Raw genomic sequence first — 22,164 nt, forward strand, 5'->3', positions numbered from 1 at the left:
TTTAAAAGTCAGAAGTTAGAAAATACAACTTTAAGGTGTTCTGTTCGTGTCAGTATATCAGTTACGTATTGCATTTTGTTGCTAACAACAGAGTTTTGTAAGATGTCTAGTTTTTAAATAATAAGTGAAATAATTTTCCTATATAAAAAATCATAAGCTATGAAACACAACTTAGAAACATTCCATTTACTATAGTGTATCAGTTATGAAATGCATTTTGTTGCTAGTAAGAGATTGAAAATGAAAGCCACATAAACAGGATAGAATTCTCTTTATCTTTCACTAAAAAGAACTCTAGAGATAGGCAGTCCAGGGGTGGTATAGCTCCACAATTATCAGGCTTCTTATCTTTTTCTTTGTCATGCTTAGAGAATGACTTTTCTATCATCAAGTTTGCCCTATGTTTATATTGGCTGCTGGAGCTCCAGCCATCATATTCATAGTCCTAACAGCAGGAATGTGAAGGTCAAATGGTGCATGTACCCTAGTTATATGTCCCCACTTTAATAAACCTTTCTAGGAATGTCATCTAACAACTTTCAGTTATGTCCCATTGACCAGAAATTAGCCACAGGCCACACCTAGCTGCAAGGGAGACTGAGAAATGTAGTCTTTTAACTGAGTACTTGCCACCTTGAATGAAAACAATATTATTTTATTAAAAGAGAAAGGGGAAAATGGATATTAGTGGTGACAACTAGGAATAATCTCTGCTGTAAATTGTGTTTAAAACTGTGTAATACTTAGAATTATTGAAGACCTGTTCTTGAGCGTATAAAATAAGATTTGAATAAATTAAATTGTACTGAAATAAAAAAATATTTTTGAATGTAGTTAGAAGTGCAATGGTGGCCTTGGGTAGGAGAAACCCAAAGATAGAATGGATTGTTGTCAAGATTCTAGATTTTGTTTTGGATGGTAGGTTTGCAAGTGCTTATTTCATTATTAAAAATTACTAGCTGGGGCCGGCCCCGTGGCTTAGCGGTTGGGTGCGCGCGCTCCACTACTGGTGGCCTGGGTTCGGATCCCGGGCGCGCACCGACGCACCGCTTCTCTGGCCATGCTGAGGCCACGTCCCACATACAGCAACTAGCAGGTTGTGCAACTATGACATACAACTATCTACTGGGGCTTTGGGGACAAAAAAAAAAAAAAAAAGGAGGAGGATTGGCAATAGATGTTAGCTCAGAGCCGGTCTTCCTCAGCAAAAAGAGGAGGATTAGCATGGATGTTAGCTCAGGGCTGATCTTCCTCACCAAAAAAAAAAAAAAAAAATTACTAGCTAACTAAATAAATAGAAGTAGACCATGCATGAGCAAAGAATAGAGTGTGTCATGAACCAAGATTTATTAATCCATTTCAAAAACAAAAGTGCAATTTATTTATTTATTTAAATTTATTTATTTTTGTGAGGAAAATCAGCCCTGAGCTAACATCCATGCCAATCCTCCTCTTTTTGCTGAGGAAGACTGGCCCTGGGCTAACATCCATGCCCATCTTCCTCCACTTTACGTAGGACACCACTACAGCATAGCCTGACAAGTGATGCATTGGTGCATGCCCGGGATCCAAACCCGGGCCGCCAACAGCGGAGCGTGCGCACTTAACCAATAAGCCACGAGGCCGGCCCCGAAAGTGCAATTTATATCCTGATTTTTTATATTCAAAAATGACTGTAAGATGTATATGGAAGAATAAATGGGTGGAAAGCCAAGAAAAAATGGGCAAAGGAGAAAGAAAGAAGAAAAAAATGTGCACTGTCAGATTTTTAAAACTCCTAACACATCATTTAATTAAACACTTTGCTTCTTGGAAGGAAGAACCAGATCCTAGTCATAAACCCAAGCGGTCATAGATTCATGAGGGACACTCTGCATATTTTATTGGAAGTAATGGAAAGGGAGTCACTGTTTGCCCTTCTGCACTAAAGAAAGGTGTTTATTGCTGTGCTCATTTTACTACACTTTCCCATGACTCTTCTAAGGATATCAAGGTGCCTTTTTATGCTGTGTCAATATCACCTTCTGCTGCAGAGACTGTTGGTTACCTAGCCCAATATCTAGTCTGTCTTTCTGGCTTGGTCTTATTCAGAATGATAGTTATGTATAAGTGGAAGTGTGTAACTTCTGGGAAATTTTCTTAAAAGACAGCTGGAGTGCACCCTTTGGCCTTTCTGCCACTTCCTCCTTCCTGCTGACTAAAAGGCAGAGTTAATGCATTTGTGAGCACACTGGGTGGGAAAGCTTGGCGCATCTCTGGGGTCCCTGTGTCTCCATGGAGCCACTGTATCAGGCCTGGGGTGCACTTTCTGATTTTCATTAAACACCAGAGGATAAACTTGTACTTTTCAGCTTCCATAGTAGGGTCTCTGTTACATGCAGCTGAACCCAATCCTGACTGACCCACTTTTTTTCTGTTGGTTATATGCCAAGCAATTTTAAGAATCGGAAGCCACAGGAAACTAGCAACAGAAGGCCAGGCAGAATCCACATTCTTTTTTTTTTTTTTCTTTTTTACAGTATTATTTTATTCATCCTTAATATCTAATTCAGACCAGCTTTCTTATATCCTACTTCCTCTTTACCACCACACCCACTGCTTCACACATACACACCCTGCTCAGTTATTCCAAATTAAAGACATTTTACTGTGTTTGCATGGTAAATTTCTGGAAGGCTGTTTCCATCCATGATACCAAGTGAGAAAGTGGAGGCCCATGGCAAAAATTTAAAATAGGCATAGTGTCTTTTTTTGCCCAACAATATCATAGAACCAAAGCTTCTACCTGATTTGGGAGTCCCTTTAACAATATCCTTCAAAGATACTCCTCTGCCTCTGCAGGAGCTCCCCAGGGGGAAAGAGCTCTTAGCAATGCCAGGAATCATGACTTTGTAGAATGCTTCCAACTTCTAGAAAATCATTTCTTTTACTTCAAGTTCAAATCAACGCTACAGTGAAGGATCTTGAAATAGTGGTAGAGAAGATTCTTTCTCTTGTGCATTGGAAAAGTCAAATTCTCTAAGACGCATTCATTATATTTTATTATTATATTCTTACAAATAGCAAAATTACTTCTTCCAAATCAGTCTCTTCCATCCCGAAAAAGTGTTAGAGCTCCTTACACTAGCACTCCATAGAGAAAATTTTGTATTTAAAAATGTAAAATGGAGCATTAGTAACCCAAAATTCTCTAGGACTAAATTGATATGATAGTTAAACTTGCAGTCCAGAATGCATGTTTGATGAAGCGTAAACTGTCTATATAATATCCAGGCAGAGAGAAGTGGGCCATTTCTAAATGTTTGTACCTCAGCAACATTTTTGAAATTTTGTGTTATTTAACGCAAGAAATAATGTTATCTAATTATTTTAGATAGATGACTAGACTGAACGATAGAAACCCTCATTACACTCCTTACACATCTTGCCTTACCTTTTTGTATACGCCGAGACTAACCTGATAATAAGATTTCCTAACTCTAAACCAGTTACCCATGCAAGCCAACTGTTCTTGCCAATGCTGAGGCTTACTCTCAAAGAAGTCTTTGTAAATAGCTAAGGGAAAATTAAGAATCAGCTATTGCTTCTGTAATTTAGAGAGGCATTGAGACTGTCTTTAAGCCTTATTTAAACATTCAAAGAATGACCAGAATGGAAGTTACCAGAGATTTTTTTTGTTCCCTCAGTGGTGTAAGAGACTAAATTCCTTCTTTCTATTTTTTCTTCTCTAACCCCAATACACACACATTAATGTGATGGATTAAAACATTTTAACACATGTGTTCATATCTCCTCTTTTATGCTTGCCCCCTTAAGAGGAACTAACTCTATCTTCCAAGTTTCCTCTCCTCCTTCACCCTCTGAAGACAGTTCTACCTTTCCTAGATGGGTTTTTCTGAGCTTTGCCTGAGGAATCAGGAAGAAAGTGACAAAAGCAGGATAAATACCATGAAAGACTGTGGAATGGAAGAAACAAAGACAGAAGAGAAGAGAGGGCCATGTACAAACTTTACGATGTTTGTGAAAAAAAAGTAAAGGCATTGAATTATTTTGAGATTACTATTTTGTAGCTGGATTGTGTAATTTTGAGCTATCTGAGCCTTTAATAAGGTCATAGACTTAAACCCTCTTAACTCTTAAGAGAAGGCCTTTGTGATTAGACTGATATTTCTCAGCTGTTGAAAACCCATGCTCTTTTTGATAAACATAAAAATTTCATGACCATCCTACTTCCAGGAATTCTGACATGGACCAGTAGGGCGTAGTTGAAAGTCACTGGGTTATCTACGTTTTCCCACCAGCCAAGGCAATCTTGTCAAGCTTTACTTTCTGTATTTTGAATTATAAAAACAATAGAATGCTTTTACAAGTATACGAGTATCTTATAATATATTGAGAAGTGTATGACCTTTTATGCCAAAAAGTTGGATATGTCCCTTGCTATCACTGTTACTTCAAATGGAAAGTCCTTGCTCTGAGTCTGAAGTGCTATGTGTATAGATTCCAGCCAACAACCTGGATGTCAAAGAGCAAAGTATGGTCAACTTGAGAAGGGAGTTGCGTATTTCGAGGGGAGTTGGGGAGGAGAGGTGAAAAACAGACAAAAGACTGGAAACAAATGGCTGACTGTTGAGAAGAGAGTGCAGGAGAACTCTCATTGGGGAGGTCTCCTCGTATCAAGTAAGCTTTGCTGGAAGCTATCACCAGCCCTAAAGGATTGTGGGATTCGCGGCAGTTCAGTAGCTCTAGCCTGTGACGTGCCGCCGAATTCCTCAAAAGTCTGTGGGCATGCTATCCAACTGTTAGAGTCACTTCTGAGTTGCAAACTGCTAACTTGCTTCTTGCCAAGTGTATTTGAGTCACGTACCTCACTCTTTGAAAAATGTAAAAAAAAAATTTAAAGAATTAATTATTCCATTTTTTATACATAGTTAAATAATGCTGTTTTATAAGATATTTCTAAAAATTTTGGTGCCACTATAAAAGACCATCTTAACAGAATTTAAAAATTTGAGATAGAGGGGCCGGCCCCGTGGCTTAGCGGTTCAGTGCGTGCGCTCCGCTACTGGCGGCCCTGGTTTGGATCCCATTCGCGCGCGGATGCACCGCTTCTCCGGCCATGCTGAGGCCATGTCCCACATACAGCAACTAGAAGGATGTGCAACGATGACATACAACTATCTACTGGGGCTTTGGGGGAAAAAAAGGAGGAGGATTGGCAATAGATGTTAGCTCAGAGCCGGTCTTCCTCAGCAAAAAGAGGAGGATTAGCGTGGATGTTAGCTCAGGGCTGATCTTCCTCACCAAAAAAAAAAAAAAAAAATTTGAGATAGAGACAGTCTTAATTTTTTTCCATTCTGTATATTCTCTCGGCAGTTTGGTTCAAGGAACATTCGTTAGGAGTCAATGCTGCGCTTGCTGCTGGAGATATGGGGATGAAGAGGACTCTATCCTTGACTTGCAGAAACACTTTTAATGTGTAAACACTATAGTAATTCTTTCTGCAGTTACCTTTTCTATTAGTTAAATAGCAAAATGCTTACATTGTCTCACGAATATTCAGTCTCTTAACTCAGCACTAGGGGGAGCAACACGGCAGAAGAAAAGCTGTGGAAATTTGAGCTTCACAATCGTTACAGAAATATTGAAAATTACAAAATTTCAGAAGCAAATGGCTGAGAAGTGGTAGGATGTCTGACAGTCTGTGATGCTGAGCAACTTCTATAACCAGACGGGAAATCACCTTCTCAGTGAGCTTAGATCGTGGAAGCTGCTTTGGGTAGCTGAAATCTTTTTAAGTGAATTTTTTCCAAGACTGGGACTTTTCAAGTCCATATATTAAACAGTATCCAGGAAACCAGGACATATCACTCTTAAGGACTTTGCTGCCAAATTTCGCTAATTAGCAGGGATAAGACAAGAATAAGTGGGTAGAACAGTCTTTGGCCAAGGGCAATACAATTACTACCTGGTCTTAATAAGTAGACCCCTGAAAACGCAGGACCCCTTGAAATGAAGGATAATTATATAACGCAGAGAACATACTATGTTATTTCCTGGGAAGATTTTTTTAAAAAAAATTCAAGAAATTTTGAATCAAAGACAAAGAATTATGGGAAAAAATATTGCAATACTGAGAACAGAAAAATAGCTAACATGTACTTAGTGTCTGTCCTTGTGCTTTACATATGTTGTCATCCATGTTTCACTATGACCCTGCTGAGATAGGTAGTGCCAATCATTTTTTTCAAATTGGAAAACAGGCTCAATATGAGCCAAGTATGATACTAATACTTAATTATTTAATCATCACACTATAACATATTTATATGTTATAATATATAACGTTATATATTATATATATATAATATATAATAATAAATATGATCAGAATCAATTCAAAACATGGTTAACTTTCCTTTAAAATTTAATACAAACCCTGAAAGTATATATTATCGAAGAAAAACTTGTAATTTTTGGCACATAAGATTTAGTGGAAAAATTAATCCTTCAAAAGTAGACTATTTATCTTATTACCAAAAGAGAAAGCTCCGCTCATATTGTTCTTGACTTTTAAAAATGGTGGTTTTAATGTTAACTTATTTGAGCTGACTGTATAAATAGGATGGGTTTATTATCAGAAGTCACTAATAGCCTAAAGAGTCCCTATAATTCCTTATGCCAATTCAGGTAGTGTTGATGACACTTTCTTTTGGTGGTTTGGTAACACAAATGTGTTGATGTGGACATGAGGATATGATGGACCGACTCAGATCCTTTCCAGTAATCCCTTGGCATTACTGACCGGTATGTAGGACTTGCTAAACTCACAGCTGAGAACAAAAGACACTACGAGTTCACCTTTTAAGCAGAAAGAATGTCCTCTGTTCCTTACTCCTAAATTATGGAACACCCTACCCTAGAACCTTGAGGGAAAGAGAAAAGTGGTCGCCTTCTTGAGAGTATAGGTCCTAATGCATTTAACTAACTCCCAATCCCCAAATGGGAGGAGGCACTAGACTTACATATTCTGAAATTTGAGTGGGTCTAAAAATTGGAGAATGCCATTGACTTTTCATCTGGAGATTTCTGACAGCAGGGACCCCACTGATGAGGAAGTTCACCGAAGCAGGAGGCCAGCAGGGCATGAGAGGATCATAGTGTGCCTATGAAGTGAGGCGTGAGGGCCACCACATCCCTGTTCCTAGAGGGCATGGAAGCTAGTGCTCAAGATTCCATGTGAGAGAGCCCAAAGTTGAGCAGAGCGACGGGAGCGACTTAGATTATTGTTCAACAGAATGTACACCCAGAAGGTTATGTGCACTACTGATGAGGGTCTGGGGGAGATGCACAGTGGATAAGAAAACCCTGTACGCTACCTACGTGGAGACCCCACATCCATGGTCACAACTCACATCAGACTGAATCTGGTTGAGGACAGAGACCCCCGCCCATCCCTCTGAAAGCACCTGACTGTTACTTTGTCTTTGCCCAAGAGCTCCAATTCAGGAGCCAGACCAGAGGATGACATGAGTGGCAGAAGCCTGTGAGGAGAAACAGGATTAGAGGCGGGCAGAGAAAATCAGGGAGGTGGAGAAGAACATCATGAGAAGATGACTTAGAGCTGGACAGTACACGTTTTCATAAAAAGATTAGGGGACAGAACTCTGAGCAGGATTGAATTCATTAGAAAAGACTGAATCAGCATAGAGTAGTGGTTCACAGGTTTGGAGCCAAACTGCCATGTTTGAATCCAGGCTACTCCCTTTACTAGCATGTGACCTGGGGCAATTAATTGTCCTTGCACCAAGATTTTATGAGAAAATTAAATGGGTTAGAACAGAGTCTTGAACATAAGAAACACTCAATACATGTTAGATATAATGATGATGAAGATGATGACAAACTTACCATCCAGGTGGTAACAGGTGGGCTCGTAGACTTGACACCAGTTAGGGGAAAATACATTCTAAGTTTGTACATAACTGAGTTCCAATGCTTGACATATGCCTATTTCAATGTTTATGTTTCTATAAAATATGATATAAAGTTGATTATTAATAAAATGAGCCAACCCTGGTGATCTAGGTTAAGATTTGGTGCTCTCACTGCTTGGCCCAGATTTATTTTCCAGTCAGGGACCCACACCACCCGTCTCTCGGTTGTCATACCATGGTGGCTGCATGTGGCTGTGATGTGATAGCTATGCCACCAGTTTTCAAATACCAGCAGGGTCACCCATGGTGGATGTGTTTCAGCTGAGCTTCCAGACTAAGGCAGTCTAGGAAGAAGGACCTGTCCACCCACTTCCAAAAAAATTGGCCATGAAAACCCTATGAATAGCAGTGGAGCATTGTCTGGTATGGCACTGGAAGATGGGAGGATAGCACAAAAAGACTGGGCAGGGTTCCGTTCTGCTGTTTGTACACAGGGTTACTAGGAGTTAGAATCCACTTGACAGCACTAACAACAGCAAAAATTAATAGAATGTCCTGTTACCAATTATATAGCTTATGCAGTCATAAAATATTATATGTTAATTAAAATTGAGTTCATAAAAATAAATAATTATAACCAAAAATATTGTTTTAGTCAAACAAAGTAGAAACATTCTTTACTTTTAAAATCAAATCTGAGGGCCGGCCCCATGGCTTAGCGGTTAAGTGCACGCGCTCCGCTACTGGCGGCCCTGGTTCAGATCCAGGGCGCGCACCGACGCACCGCTTCTCCGGCCATGCTGGGGCCACGTCCCACATACAGCAACTAGAAGAATGTGCAGCTATGACATACAACTATCTACTGGGGCTTTGGGGAAAAAAAAACGAGGAGGATTGGCAATAGATGTTAGCTCAGAGCTGGTCTTCCTCAGCAAAAAAGGAGGAGGATTAGCACGGATGTTAGCTCAGGGCTGATCTTCCTCACAAAAAAAAAAAAATCAAATCTGAAAACATGAATTTAAAATTGCCATCTTATGTTGAAACAAATCGCCATCATACACACTACTTTTTGTAAGATGAAATGTTAATTCCTTTGTCTGGCACACGGACTTTAGATCCGGTCCCTGCTTGCCCGTCTAACCTCTTATTCTTCTATCATAACATTCATTCTCTTGCCTTTACATGGGGTCTTTTTCTATGTGTAGTCACACACACTCCTTTGCTGTAGGCAAATTCTTCTGTTTTCCTCAAATGTAATTGTAACTCTTTCCTCTTCTGAGACACCTTCTATGAATTCATTCTTTCAATATTCATTTTTCATTCATTTTCAACATTCATTTTAATATTCATTCTTTCAACAAATATTGCCTGGACATGTAATTGTTTCAGGCATGATTCCATGCCCTTGAGGGACAGTAATGAACAAGATATACAAGGTCTCTCCTCTCAAAGAAGTGGCATGCTAGTGGGAAGAGACAGAATAAATAAGAAGACAAAAAAATGAATAACATTGACATTTAGATCAGTGATCAGGAAAGGTCTCCTGAGTGATAAAGATGCCAGCTGCTGGGACATGTACTCCTTAGCAGCAGAGACTTCTGTGTCTTCTGTTCACTGCTCTATCCCCAGTGCCTACAATAGTGCCAGGAACATAACTGACCCTCAATAAACATTTCTCTTTTTTTGAAATTTCTGTTTGTTATTTATTTATTTTTATTGAGGTAACATTGGTTTATAACATTACATAAATTTCAGGTGTACATCATTATACTTCTATTTCTGCATAGATTACATCATGTTCCCTGCCCAAAAAATACAGTCCATCACCACACACATGTGCCTAATCATCCCTTTTGCAATCTTCCCTCTCCCCTTCCCCTCTGGTAACCACCAATCCAATCTCTGTCTCTATGTGTTTGTTTGTTGTTCTTTTTATCTTCTACTTATAAGTGAGATCATAACGGTATTAGACTTTCTCCCTCTGACTTATTTCGCTTAACATAATACCCTCAAGGTCCATCCAAGTTGTCACAAATAGCTGGATTCCACTGTTTCTTATGGCTGAGTAGTATTCCATGGTGTATATATACCACATCTTCTTTATTCATTCTTCCCTTGCTGGGCACTTAGGTTGCTTGCAAGTCTTGGCTATTGTAAATAATGCTGCAATGAACACAGGGGTGCATGCATATATCTTTATGCATTTGTGTTTTCATGTTCTTTGGATGAATACCTAGCAGTGGAATAGCTGGATTGTATGGTAGTTCTATCCTTGATTTTTTGAGGATCTCTATACTGTTTTCCATAGTGGCTGCACCAGTTTGCACTCCCACCAGCAGTGTATGAGAGTTCCCTTCTCTCCACATCCTCTCCAACACTTGTTGTTTTCCTGTCTTGTTAATTATAGCCATTCTGACGGGTGTGAGGTGATACCTCACTGTAGTTTTGATTTGCATTTCCCTGATAGTTAATGATTTTGAAGATCTTTTCATGTGTCTGTTGGCCATCTGTATATCTTCTTTGGAGAAATGTCTGTTCAGGTCTTTTGCCCATTTTTTAATTGGGTTGTTAGTTTTTTGTTGTTGAGATGTATGAGTTCTTTATATATTTTGGAGATTAACTCCTCATCAGATGTATGGTTTGCAAATATCTTCTCCCAGATGTTGGGTTGTCTTCTCATTTTGTGGATGGTTTCCTTTGCTGTGCAGAAGCTTTTTAGTTTGATGTAGTCCCATTTGTTTATTTTTTCTATTGTTCCTCTTGCCCAGTCAGATATAGTGCTCGAAAATATATTGCTAAGACCAATGTTGAAGAGCATACTGCCTATGTTTTCTTCTGGAAGTTTCATGGTTTCAGGTCTTACATTCAAGTCTTTAATCCATTTTGAGTTAATTTTTGTGTATGGTGTAAAATAGTGGTCTACTTTCATTTTTTTGCATGTGGCTGTCCAGTTTTCCCAACACCATTTGTTGAAGAGATAAACATTTTTTTTTTTTTTGATGCAAACCTGAATGCAAACCTGAATGCAAGGGATACTTTTGGAATGCAAGAGCAGAGCGTTCCAGGCAGAGAAAAGAGCAAGTGCAAAGGTCTTACAGGAGGAAGGAGTGTGGCATGTTTGAGGAACACAAAGAAGGCCAGAGAGCCAGAGGAAAAGCAGTAGGAAGTGGGGTCAGACAGGGAGACAGGACTTTATAGATGCTGGTCTGGAGTGCAATAGGAAGCCACTGAAGGCAGATGGAAACTTGCACAGACTTTCGTCATACATTATCATAATATTTTATAATTTTTTGATCCATCCTATTGGGTTTATTTTTTTCACTTTGTCATTGTTTTCTGCTCCTCTCTTTATTATTTCTTTTATTCTACTTTCTTTGGGTTTAGTCTTTTATTTCACTTCTTGATTTTGATGCTAAGTTTACTCTTTTTTACAAATTTTACTTGTTTTACTAATATATGAACATAACACTATAAAATTTATATAAGTATTGCTTTAACTTTATCCCGTAAGTTTTGATATGCAGTGTTTTCATAACACATAAACTGTTTTTTTTTTTTTTTTTTGGTGAGGAAGATTCACCCTGAGCTAACATCTGTGCCAATCCTCCTCTACTCTGCACATGGGATGCCGCCACAGCATGGCTTGATGAGTGATATGTAGGTCTGCTCCAGGGTTCCGAACCCATGAACCCCGGGCCGTCGAAGTGGAGCACGTGAACACAACCACTACACCGCAAGGCCGGCCCCACACATAAACTGTTTTTATCTCAATTCAGATTTATTGTTTGACAATTTAATTATTATTAGTAGTATTTTTTTTGTGAGGAGACCAGCCCTGTGCTAACATCTGCCAATCCTCCTCTTTTTCTGCTGAGGAAGACTGGCCCTGGGCTAACATCCGTGCCCATCTTCCTCTACTTTATATGGGACGCCGCCACAGCATGGCTTACCAAGCAGTGCATCGGTGTGCGCCCGGGATCTGAACCAGCGAACCCTGGGCCGCCGCAGCGGAGCGCGCGCATTTAACCACTTGCGCCACTGGGCCGGCCCCGACAATTTAATTATTAAGAAATGTGTTTATAAATTCCCAAATATACGGACTGTTGGTTATCTTGTTTTTAATTTTGTTATGGTAAGAAAATATGGGTTTGTATGATATAAATTCTGTGGTATTTGTTGAGACTTGCTTTGTAGCCTAATATGAGGTCAAATTATGTAAAAGTTCCATACGTGCTTCAAAATAATGTTTTTTTCTCATATTGGATGCAAGTCTCTCTCTCTATATATATTATATCAAGTACTTTAACTGTGTTGTTCAAATGACCTATATCTTTCGTAATTTTCTGTCTGTTCTATCACTGAAAGAGCAGTTCTAAAGTTTATGATCATGGTTGCAGACTCATAACCTGCTTGTAATTATGTCAGTTTCTGTTTTCATATTGTCATAATTCACATATATTGTTAGGTGCATGTGCAAGTTCAGAACTGATATATCTTCTTAATGAATTGCTCCTTTTATAACAATCCTTTTAAAATATAACAGTGCTTCCTCCCACCCAAATGTCTACTTTGTCGGATATGGAAATGGCCACCATATCATTCTGGTTTTCTACTTTCTATATTTCACTTTATGTCCTTTCTTCTCTCTTCCTATTGGGTAAATCCTGTTTTTTTCCAAATTTCCTTTTCTTCTTCTTTTATTATTGTATGGCAAGAATGTATTCACTTTCTATTCTTTAAGTAGATAAATCCACAATGTTCATTTATGACATAGAAAGTGTAAAGATAACCAGTGTCTTTACTCTCCTCCCAGACAATATCAAATTGGGAGAATGCATTAACTCTGATCTCCTCTGCATTCTACTTATATATCATTGTTAAAATTCATCTTGCTTTTAAGCCCTCACCTCCCAAAAGCAAGCATTTTTGTTGTGGGGAGGGTAGTTTTTAGAGTCAATACTAGTTTAGTTGATCCCATATATGTTTACACATTTTATTTTTCTCTTCCATACTGTTTGTTGCATCTCAGACCTCCTCTTGTGGTCGATTTCTTTCTTTAGTGAAAATCTATTAGTTATAAATTCTCACAGTCACTGTCTAAAAATGTCTTTATTTTCTCCTCCTTCTTTAGTGATATTTTAGTTTAGTTTATGTTGACAGTTATTTTCTACTTTGAAGACATTATATTGCTGTCTTCCGGCCTCTGTTGTTGCTATCGATTTACATACTCCTAGTAGTTTAATTGTTGTTTCTTTATAGATAATCTGTCTTTCCTATCTGGTTACTTTTAAGGTGTTCTCTCTGCTTTTCTCTCTGCTTTCGTGCTGTGCAATGTCTCTTTCAGATCACTTACTTTTTATTTATTCTATATAGGAATTGTGTTGTTTTCTCTCTTTCACGACTTCTGTAAAATTCTCAGATATGATTTCTTTTTTTTTTTTTTTTAATTTTTTGTTTATTGCAGTAACATTGGTTTATAACATTGTAAAAATTTCAGGTGTACATCATTGTACTTCTATTTCTGCATGGACTACCTCATGTTCACCACCAAAATACTAATTACAACCCATCACCACACACATGTACCAAATTATCCCTTTCACCCTCCTCCCTCCCCCCTTCCCCTCTGGTAACCACCAATCCAATCTCTGTCCCTATGTGTTTGTTTATTGTTGTTATTATCTACTACTTAATGAGGGAAATCATACGGTATTTGACCTTCTCCCTCTGACTTATTTCACTTTGCATTATACCCTCAATGTCCATCCATGTTGTCACAAATGGCTGGATTTCATCGTTTCTTATGGCTGAGTAGTATTCCATTGTGTATATATACCACATCTTCTTTATCCATTTGTCCCTTGATGGGCACTTAGGTTGCTTCCAAGTCTTGGCTATTGTGAATAACGCGGCAATGAACACAGGGGTGCATGTACGTTTGCAAATTGGTGTTTTCAAGTTCTTTGGATAAATACCCAGCAGTGGAATAGCTGGATCATATGGTAGTTCTATCCTTGATTTTTTGAGGAATCTCCATACTGTTTTCCGTAGTGGCTCAGATATGATTTCTTCAGATCTTGCCTCTCCACCATTCTCTCTATTCTCTTCTCGGGAACTACTATTAGACCTATGGCAACCTTCTCCTTGTTTCCCTGTGTCTCTTAAACTCTCTGTCATACTTTCCATTTTCAGTTCTCTCTGTCTGTGTCCTGGATAATTTATATATTCTGTCAAGTCGTTTGCTACTATATGAAGTCCTTAGTAGCGCTAACATGTCTTTTATTGTTTCTGCAGACTCTGTCTCAGATTTTTTTCCCTTGTATGTTTTGTAATTTTTTTCTAGAAAGTTTGTCTTTAGAGGTCCTTGCGTATTTTCCTGAGAGAATCTCGTGGGAATGTGTTGGGTCACAGTGTGTTGGGTCATGTTCCTTAGAAGCAGACACTTGAGATGAAGATTCAGTGGTAGTGCTTATTAAGGAAGTGTTCCTGGGAAACCGGCAAGGGAGTAGGGGAAGACAGGACAGAGAAGAGGAGGAATCTGAACAAGAGTGTGATCTCAGGCAAAGTCTGACAGAAAATAATCTCAGGCTGATCCTGCAGGGGACTCTGGAGTTTAAGTTATGCCGCAGAGTTGTTGCAGCTGAGGCTCGGGAGCTATGAACAGCGTGGAGTGAGAGGATGTGTCCTGGAGGGCTATTCTCAGAAAGAGGAGGCCCACTAGGTGCTGGCTGGGAAAGCACACCAAAGAGGGACCCCCACGCCCACCCCCCAAAAAAGTAAAAATAAATCCAGGGGATCTGGGCGAAGCACAGACACTGATGTTATCCACCACGATGTCTTCGCAGGGCGATTCTGCAGTCGATTCTGCCAGGCACTTATGAGTGTAACTGGCTGAGAACCAATATTTATATTTGCTTCTCAGTTTGGGGATTCTCTGATAATAGTATGTTTCTATTCTGAGAAGGGCAGGCCAAAGGAGCTGATTTCTCATTTAAGAATTATTTTCACCCAAAGTACAAACCAAGATGAGCTGGTGCGTTAGCTCCCTGGCCTGCTGGGCCATTTTTTCCTTCCTAGTTCCTCTTTACATTAAGGGCACAGCTCCTGCAAGAAAGGCCTTTAAGCAAGGTTTCAGTTCTAAACCCTCATCTCCTGTCCGGTGCAAGGAGGAAAATCCAATCCAGGTATTAGCTGGTCTAATTATCCCTCCACACCCCTCCCATACCACCTCCTAGGGCTGCATACTTGTCTGCATGCGTGTCTGGTTAGAGACTTTAGGCTGTGTCTGTGAAGGGGCTCTTCTTACTCGTGTGTTGGTTTTCTGCCTGCTTAATTCTTCAATGTTGGATCATCCGTCTCTTCTCTCTTGCAGATGGGTTTTATGTGGGAAGAACTTCAAATTCGAACTGAAAGTAAGATTCTTGCCCTTCCCGTCTTGGTTTGGACTCCAGCTGTCTTCAGTGGACCTTAAACGATCCCTAATTGTTAAGATCAGTGATGGAGATAAGTTGGAGAGAGGATGTAGAGAATGCTGTGAGATCAAAGAGTTCCAGGAACCGGAGTGTGGAAAACTTGATATCTTCCAGAAAGATGAACAGGAAGAATATGTCACCACTATAACCAGAAGAGGAAGTGAATATATTTGTGTGTTCTGTGGCCCCCAGAAGTATTTTATTTCTGTAGCATGAAAAGAATTGGTAGGAAGTTCTCTCTTTTATATTCTTTTTCCTAGAAAATCATATGAAGCTTCTGAGATAGCTGGAGATACAACTGAAATGCAACTTTCCTCAGTTTTCCTTTTATCCCAAAGAAACTGAAAAATCTCCGTATGCTGAATGTATGCTAGGAAATGAGATTAAAGTCTGGAATTTTGATTTTTTTCTTTAGTACTTTGCTAAAAAATTTCCTAATATTGACACAATACTGCCCCTCCTAACATTGTCTTATAAGGTAACAGCCCAGATAAAGCTGTGCAAGAAGCATTTAGGCTTCCAGTAACGAAAACTTTAAACAAATGATTCACTTTCAAACTGTAGGACTGATACTGAACTCTGCAAGCTATAGTTCCAAAGTATTAAGCATTACTTTGACTTTTTCAAATGCAAGTAGCTGGACTGAAAACATTCTGGGTTGGTGTTACTGTAACACACAGAAAAAGGAAATAGCAGATTCAGGATTATTTATGAGGAGTGTTGTATAAGGATTCTGCCCAGTTTGGCCAATAGACTTGTGACAATGGTCGTTCCTGTGGGGTCTGCCATTCCGTCAGGAAGAGTTCTTTAACTCTTTATAAAGACAGAAAAAGGATTTGTTGAGAATAACTATTCACCCTGTAGATGATAGCTGTATTCTGTTTCTTACAGAGATTATGCTATAAAAATTATCATCTATTCGGTTCCTTTCTGATACCAGTTTCCCATTCCTTAGGAAATGGAGAAAACTCTTAAGCAAATGTGTCGGGTATCTCAGCTTGCATGCTAGGATATAAGAACATCTGCATAGTTCTGGAAGACTGGGAGAGGGCGGCACAACAAGGATCTGCTTTACTACCAAGAAAGAACTCCTCCTAAGGTAAGAGAAGCAGAAGTACAGAAGTTTGGTCAGGTCCAATATGTTAATGTTAGAAGGGAGTATATTTATTTGCATTTGTCATTTAGATTATCAATCAGCCCAGCCATCCTCAGCCTGCGAGCAAGGGAACTGCAGTGAAAAAGTAAGCAAAATTTCAAAAAGCTGTTGTTCTACAACCTCCATGAGATATTGAGCCCTCCTAGAAGTGGTGGCATTGGTGACACCGGGATAGAATGTTAGCAATGTTGATAGCAGCTGTGTCGGCGATATGGGTAATGATAAAGTGCTGGTTTCAACACCTTCTGTTCTCTGGATATAAGATATCAGAACCCATGACTAGCAATCAGAACCCTCAGTCTTGGCCTACTTGGCATCATCAGTGGTACTTCCTGTAGGGCAGTGTCTGGGCAATGATACTGTCAATGGGTAACAATGACATAGCTGCCACTCTTAACTTACCTGCAATTAGACACATTGTCTCAGTAATCCGGACCAGGAGATAAGAAAAACAGTAGATTCCCCCATGGTAGTCGACTGAACATTATTAGAACTTGTGTGAGACACTAGCTATTCTTTAATTTATTTGGGAAGATCTGGGGGTTACATTTCTTTAGGAGTAAGAAGGATTATAGATAGTGTTTTTTTTTTTTTAATGGTTGTTTTTGTAATCTTGTTCTTAAATCCAAACTATGATGACTGAAGAAATGTAGGTGACATATGCACAGTCAGAAGAATGATCTCTGTTCTGCTTCCTCTTCCTTGAGTGGTCCAAGCTCTGCTGCTCTCTTGTGTACCTGTGACAGATGCTGAGATGTGCTGCTCAAATCCCTCTTCAAAAGGGCCTGCTGCCCAGCCACTAGGAGTGCAGAAGCTAACAGTCTCCAGCAATTGGTTCCCATAGGATCGGCCCCAGCTTTTGAACAGAGGTCAAGTTCTCAGCGTGCTCACCAGCCAATGACTGAGCAAAGTGATGCTACAAGGTGGTACAAGGGCTTAGCTTTGGACAGTCTTTGCACCAGCAATCCCCACTTGGCTGGCAGAGCTTTTGTTAGGTTTGTGTCATGGTCTGACAGCTCCCCCTGCCCAATCCTACTTCCTCCTCCTTCCTTTTAAGGTGGTATACTCCCCAATAAACCATTTGCACTCCTAACTCATCTGGGTATCTGCTTTCTAGAGAGTCCAACAGGAAGGGTATCCCACGCTGTCTGCATTCCATACAGTTCTGGGTTATGATATTCTGTGCAACACAATATTCTTCTGCCTCAAGACCTTCATTCTGAATTATTCCTTATGCAGACAGTTAAGTTGGTACTGTTAGAAGAAACCTGATGTTGGATGCAGATTTGTTCTGGGTGTGAATCTCAACTCCACCTTATACTTAGCAATATGAACTTGATCAAGTTGCTAATTTCTATGAGCCCCTATTTTGTCATCCTTCCAGTCTGGGCCTGAGCTAGAAACAAATGCCCTATTGGATGAAAACATGAGTGCGTACAATTGCTGTGCAAAACAATTAAACATCCTCCTAGCAGTCCCAAAGACAGAGATCCCATTTTGTGCTCACTGTGGACTGCATGGATTTAGTTACATTTACTCTAAGTTTTTATTTTCCTTTATAAGAAGAATTTACCACTAATGTGTAAAATGAACGAAACTATTTTTTTCTTCTTCCTATTAAAAAGAAATTCCTTGCACTGTAAAATTTGCTTTCACAGTTTTTCCCTTTCCTCTTGGAATTCCTATTTTTAATCATATCTCATCTTCTGCCTTTCTTGAAGGAAATCTTTTCTTCCTTAATGTTTTGTATATTTTCCTATCCTTTGACTATGTTTTGCTGTTGTTATTGTTTTTGTTTTCCAATGAGGAGAGGTATTAGCTCCTGGTCTTTATAATTAATAGGTTGGTTTTTTAATGTGAATTATGTCCATTGAGTTGTTTATGGTATTTCAAAAGAGAGGTTTCACTCCATTTAACTTCCTCGTTGTCTTTTAAAATAACTACTCGAAATATTTTTCCTGGTATTTTTCCACAGAAACAAAAAATTGGGAAAGGGACAGAAAGAGAAGGAGAATTATGGAAAATGTTTTAAATGAAGTTAGATTTTTTTTTAATGCTTTTCACTCTCCTTGCCAAGTTTAAACCCATCTTGACTAAATACTAAGTATAGGAAAGCCCCAAACAAATGAAACTTGGTTTAAGTACAGTTTCATATTCCTATATTATATTTTGAGAAGGGATCTTTTCTTACAATCTTACAATTTTACAGTGTTTTACAGTTTACCAAGGGCTTTCCCTTTGTCTTATTTTAATCTTGTGTAAAAATACCCAAAGGGTTGAACTATTCCTTTTAGACTTTTCAGTCTTCTTTATACAACACTAATTAAGAAGACTGAAATAACGTGTAACAGAATGTTAATATGAAAGTCTTGCTTGAGACCTTAAGACAACAGAGTCTGGAGATTCCAGACACACGTGGAACAGTCCTCTGCCACTCTCGGGGGAGGTGAGAGACTTGAGAGCAGTCACAAAACACAGTGGAATAAGCACAACTGATGGGGGGGGCAGTTCTAGTACTTCTCAAACTTCATCTCTTGTTCTAGCCTCTCATCTTTTAGAATTACCAGGCATGATGCAGTATTTGTTCACTTGGTCCCTCAAACTGCAGGAGACACGTATTAAGCTCACCAACTGGTCTCCTCAAATCCCTTCTCTCATGACTTGGGGTTAAGAGGGAACTTCCCATACTCTTCCCCTTTAGGGGGCTCTATTTAGAGACTCTTCTCCAAAAATTCCCTTTAAAAATCATCTTCTACTGGCTAACTCCTGACTCCTGTAGGCAAGAAAGCTTTAAGAATTATCAAACTGGTTTTGGCCAGCTAGTTTGTGCAAGTCCTACAGGGTGTTCTTTCTCATTTGGGTATCTGGTATCTGTTGGTCTCAGCCAAAACTTCTTTCTTAAGAGCCTATTACAAATAAACTCAACGTTTTTGAGTATCTAAATATTAATCAACATGATAAAATTCAGCAAACATTCACTTACGATTTTTCTAGATGCCAAACCTAGAAAAACCAAAAATATTGGAAATAACTTCAAATATGTGGGGAAGAAAAAGAAAAATCACATTCAACAGCAACAAAAAAATGGGACATAATGCAACAGCAACACATGAGGTATTTTTTTATACTTTCTGTGACAAAGACTGTTAGCTGTTCCTTTTTCTTCTTGGGCACACAGCTGGAGTGTTTTTCCCAGCCCTGTTTACAGATATGCATGACTGAGTGCTAGCTTTAACACGTAAAGGAAGATGTGTCACTTCTGACACAAGGCTTTTAGGGAGCGTGTGTGCCTTTTCCACACTCTCTTTTCCTGTCACAGCTGGATGTCTTGCCTTCACTCCCATTCTGATTTAATTTATATAGAGTGCAACCTCGGCATGAGGACTTTTGAAGCTCTCAGGTGCAGCAAAGCTTGGGAACCACCACCCTAGGGGCTAGCAGAGCCAGCGGTTGGAAGAAAGCTGAGGTCTTGAGTCACCACCTGGAGGAGAGCCATCTGTTCTTCAGGAACACAAGTTTGAACTATCGTATAAATAAAGAATAATCTTTTGGGGTCTCTTTGACATAGCAGCTAGCATTGCCTTAGTTAATATACTTAATAAATTTGCAAAGTGTACAAGAGAAAAATCATGATGCTGAAAGTTACAGTGATAGTAGTTTGTTCGTACGTATTTATTTTGCTTTGGCAAAGCAATATGTATATTATTATATGTATTAATATAGAGTATGAGAAATGAAGATATTTCTATCACTTAAATCAGTAAATCTATTCTTAGTAATGTATTAAAAATAATTCAACACAAGAAAGTAGATGAGTACAAAAGATCTTTATATAGGCTTATCTATATATATAAAAGAAGAAACAACCTAAATGTTTACCTGCTGGCTGGTTTGCTATTGATATTAGGGTAAATTTTAAGATCTTTATTATGACCTTTCAAGGCTTGCCTGTTCTGTCTCATCTTACCTCACTCTTCTTTGTACTTACTGTACTTCAGCCAGTGGCCTTCTATTGGTGCCTCAAAGACATGTAGCTCCTTCTACTGCAAGGCCTTCACACATGTCCTCTTGACTTAAAACATAATTCTCTTCCCTCACTTCTTTCACCTTTCATCTTGGCTTACTCCTTCTCATCCTCTAAGCTGCAGTTTAAATATCATTTCCATAGGAAGACTTCCCTGACTAGGTCTGGTCTGGCAATAATACGTTCTCATCACACTTTGTACTTTCCCCTTACAGCACTTATCACAACTTCCTCTTTTTGCTTGAGAAAGATTGTCCCTAAGCTAACATCTGTGCCCATCTTCCTCTGTTTTGTATATGGGGTGCCGCCACAACTTGGCTTAATGAGCAGTGTATATGTCCACGCCTGGGATCTGAACCAGCGAACCCCGGGCCATCGAAGTAGAGATCGCAAACTTAACAGCTACACAACCAGGCCAGCCTCACAATTTTATTTTAAAAACTGTTTCTTCTTATTTATTTAATAGTTTTCTTTTTGCTAGACAAAGTTTTAGAAAGACAGGGGTATGTCTACTTTGTTCAATGCTATTTTTTTCTACCACATGTGAGACATATAATAGACAGTCAATAAGTATCTGTTGAAAGAATAAATTACTTCAAATCTTAATACTCTTTGTTTCAAGAAACAAATGCTCTGTGAGGCTGGTGGAACCAAGAACATCAGTCTGTTGATTTTCAGACTTCATTTTCATCAAGATCAAATGAATTGTACTTTCTCTGGCTTAAGACAGATAACTTTTTTCCCAAATGAATCATAAAAAAAGGAAATGCACTCTTTAAATGGTTCGCATTTGCAAAAGAATAAAAAATTCTTATTACGTGACTGAGCCAGTGTAATCGTTAGTGCTTATCTAAGTTTATTAAATATCCTCAGGATCTGTTTCCCAGATTAGCCTCTGTGATCTGCTGTTCCAGGAACAAGATCATGGGGTTTTTTTTGACTCTAACCTTATGTCCTTTTATAGTATTTCCTAAGGAAGTTCATCCGTATTCACATCCTCAATAGGAGATTTCGAATATTCGGTATTAAATGCATGTGTATGAATCTGTATTTCCAGATTTAACAGATGCATAGTAATGAAGAAATAGATCTTACTTAGGCTTTTTGTTTTGTGTAAACATTATGAGAATCCTTCATTCCTACAAACTGTCTTTGGGGAAATTGCTCTCTGGTTTCTATTGCTGGACTCACGTAACCGTAGCATAACTTGGAACAAAGTTCATTGCTTTAAAAATAATATACCTGACTCAAAATCCTGTTGGGCTCACACCTGCAAGTGGCCTCACTGCTGTCTCTCCAGAAGGCAGCTCACTGCTCTTAACCTCTGCAGTTCTCTCCTCGTGAATCTCTGCTCTCATTTTAAAAAGACTTAAGGCAGGAGCGTATCAAGTTTTCCATGAAAGTTGCTATGGGCCAGTGGGAGCAAAGGCATGACTTAAGAGATGATAGAAGACTACTTGTTTGATTAGAGTCCACTGGCCTAGTCTGTATTTGTCCTCTGGGTAATCAAGATGCTTTGCACTTCAAGGGAGAAGAGAAGGAGCAGCAGCCACTTAGACTGTTGCCTTCTAGGCG

Source organism: Diceros bicornis, chromosome 17 (assembly GCF_020826845.1).
Source record: "Diceros bicornis minor isolate mBicDic1 chromosome 17, mDicBic1.mat.cur, whole genome shotgun sequence".
NCBI lineage: Eukaryota > Metazoa > Chordata > Mammalia > Perissodactyla > Rhinocerotidae > Diceros > Diceros bicornis.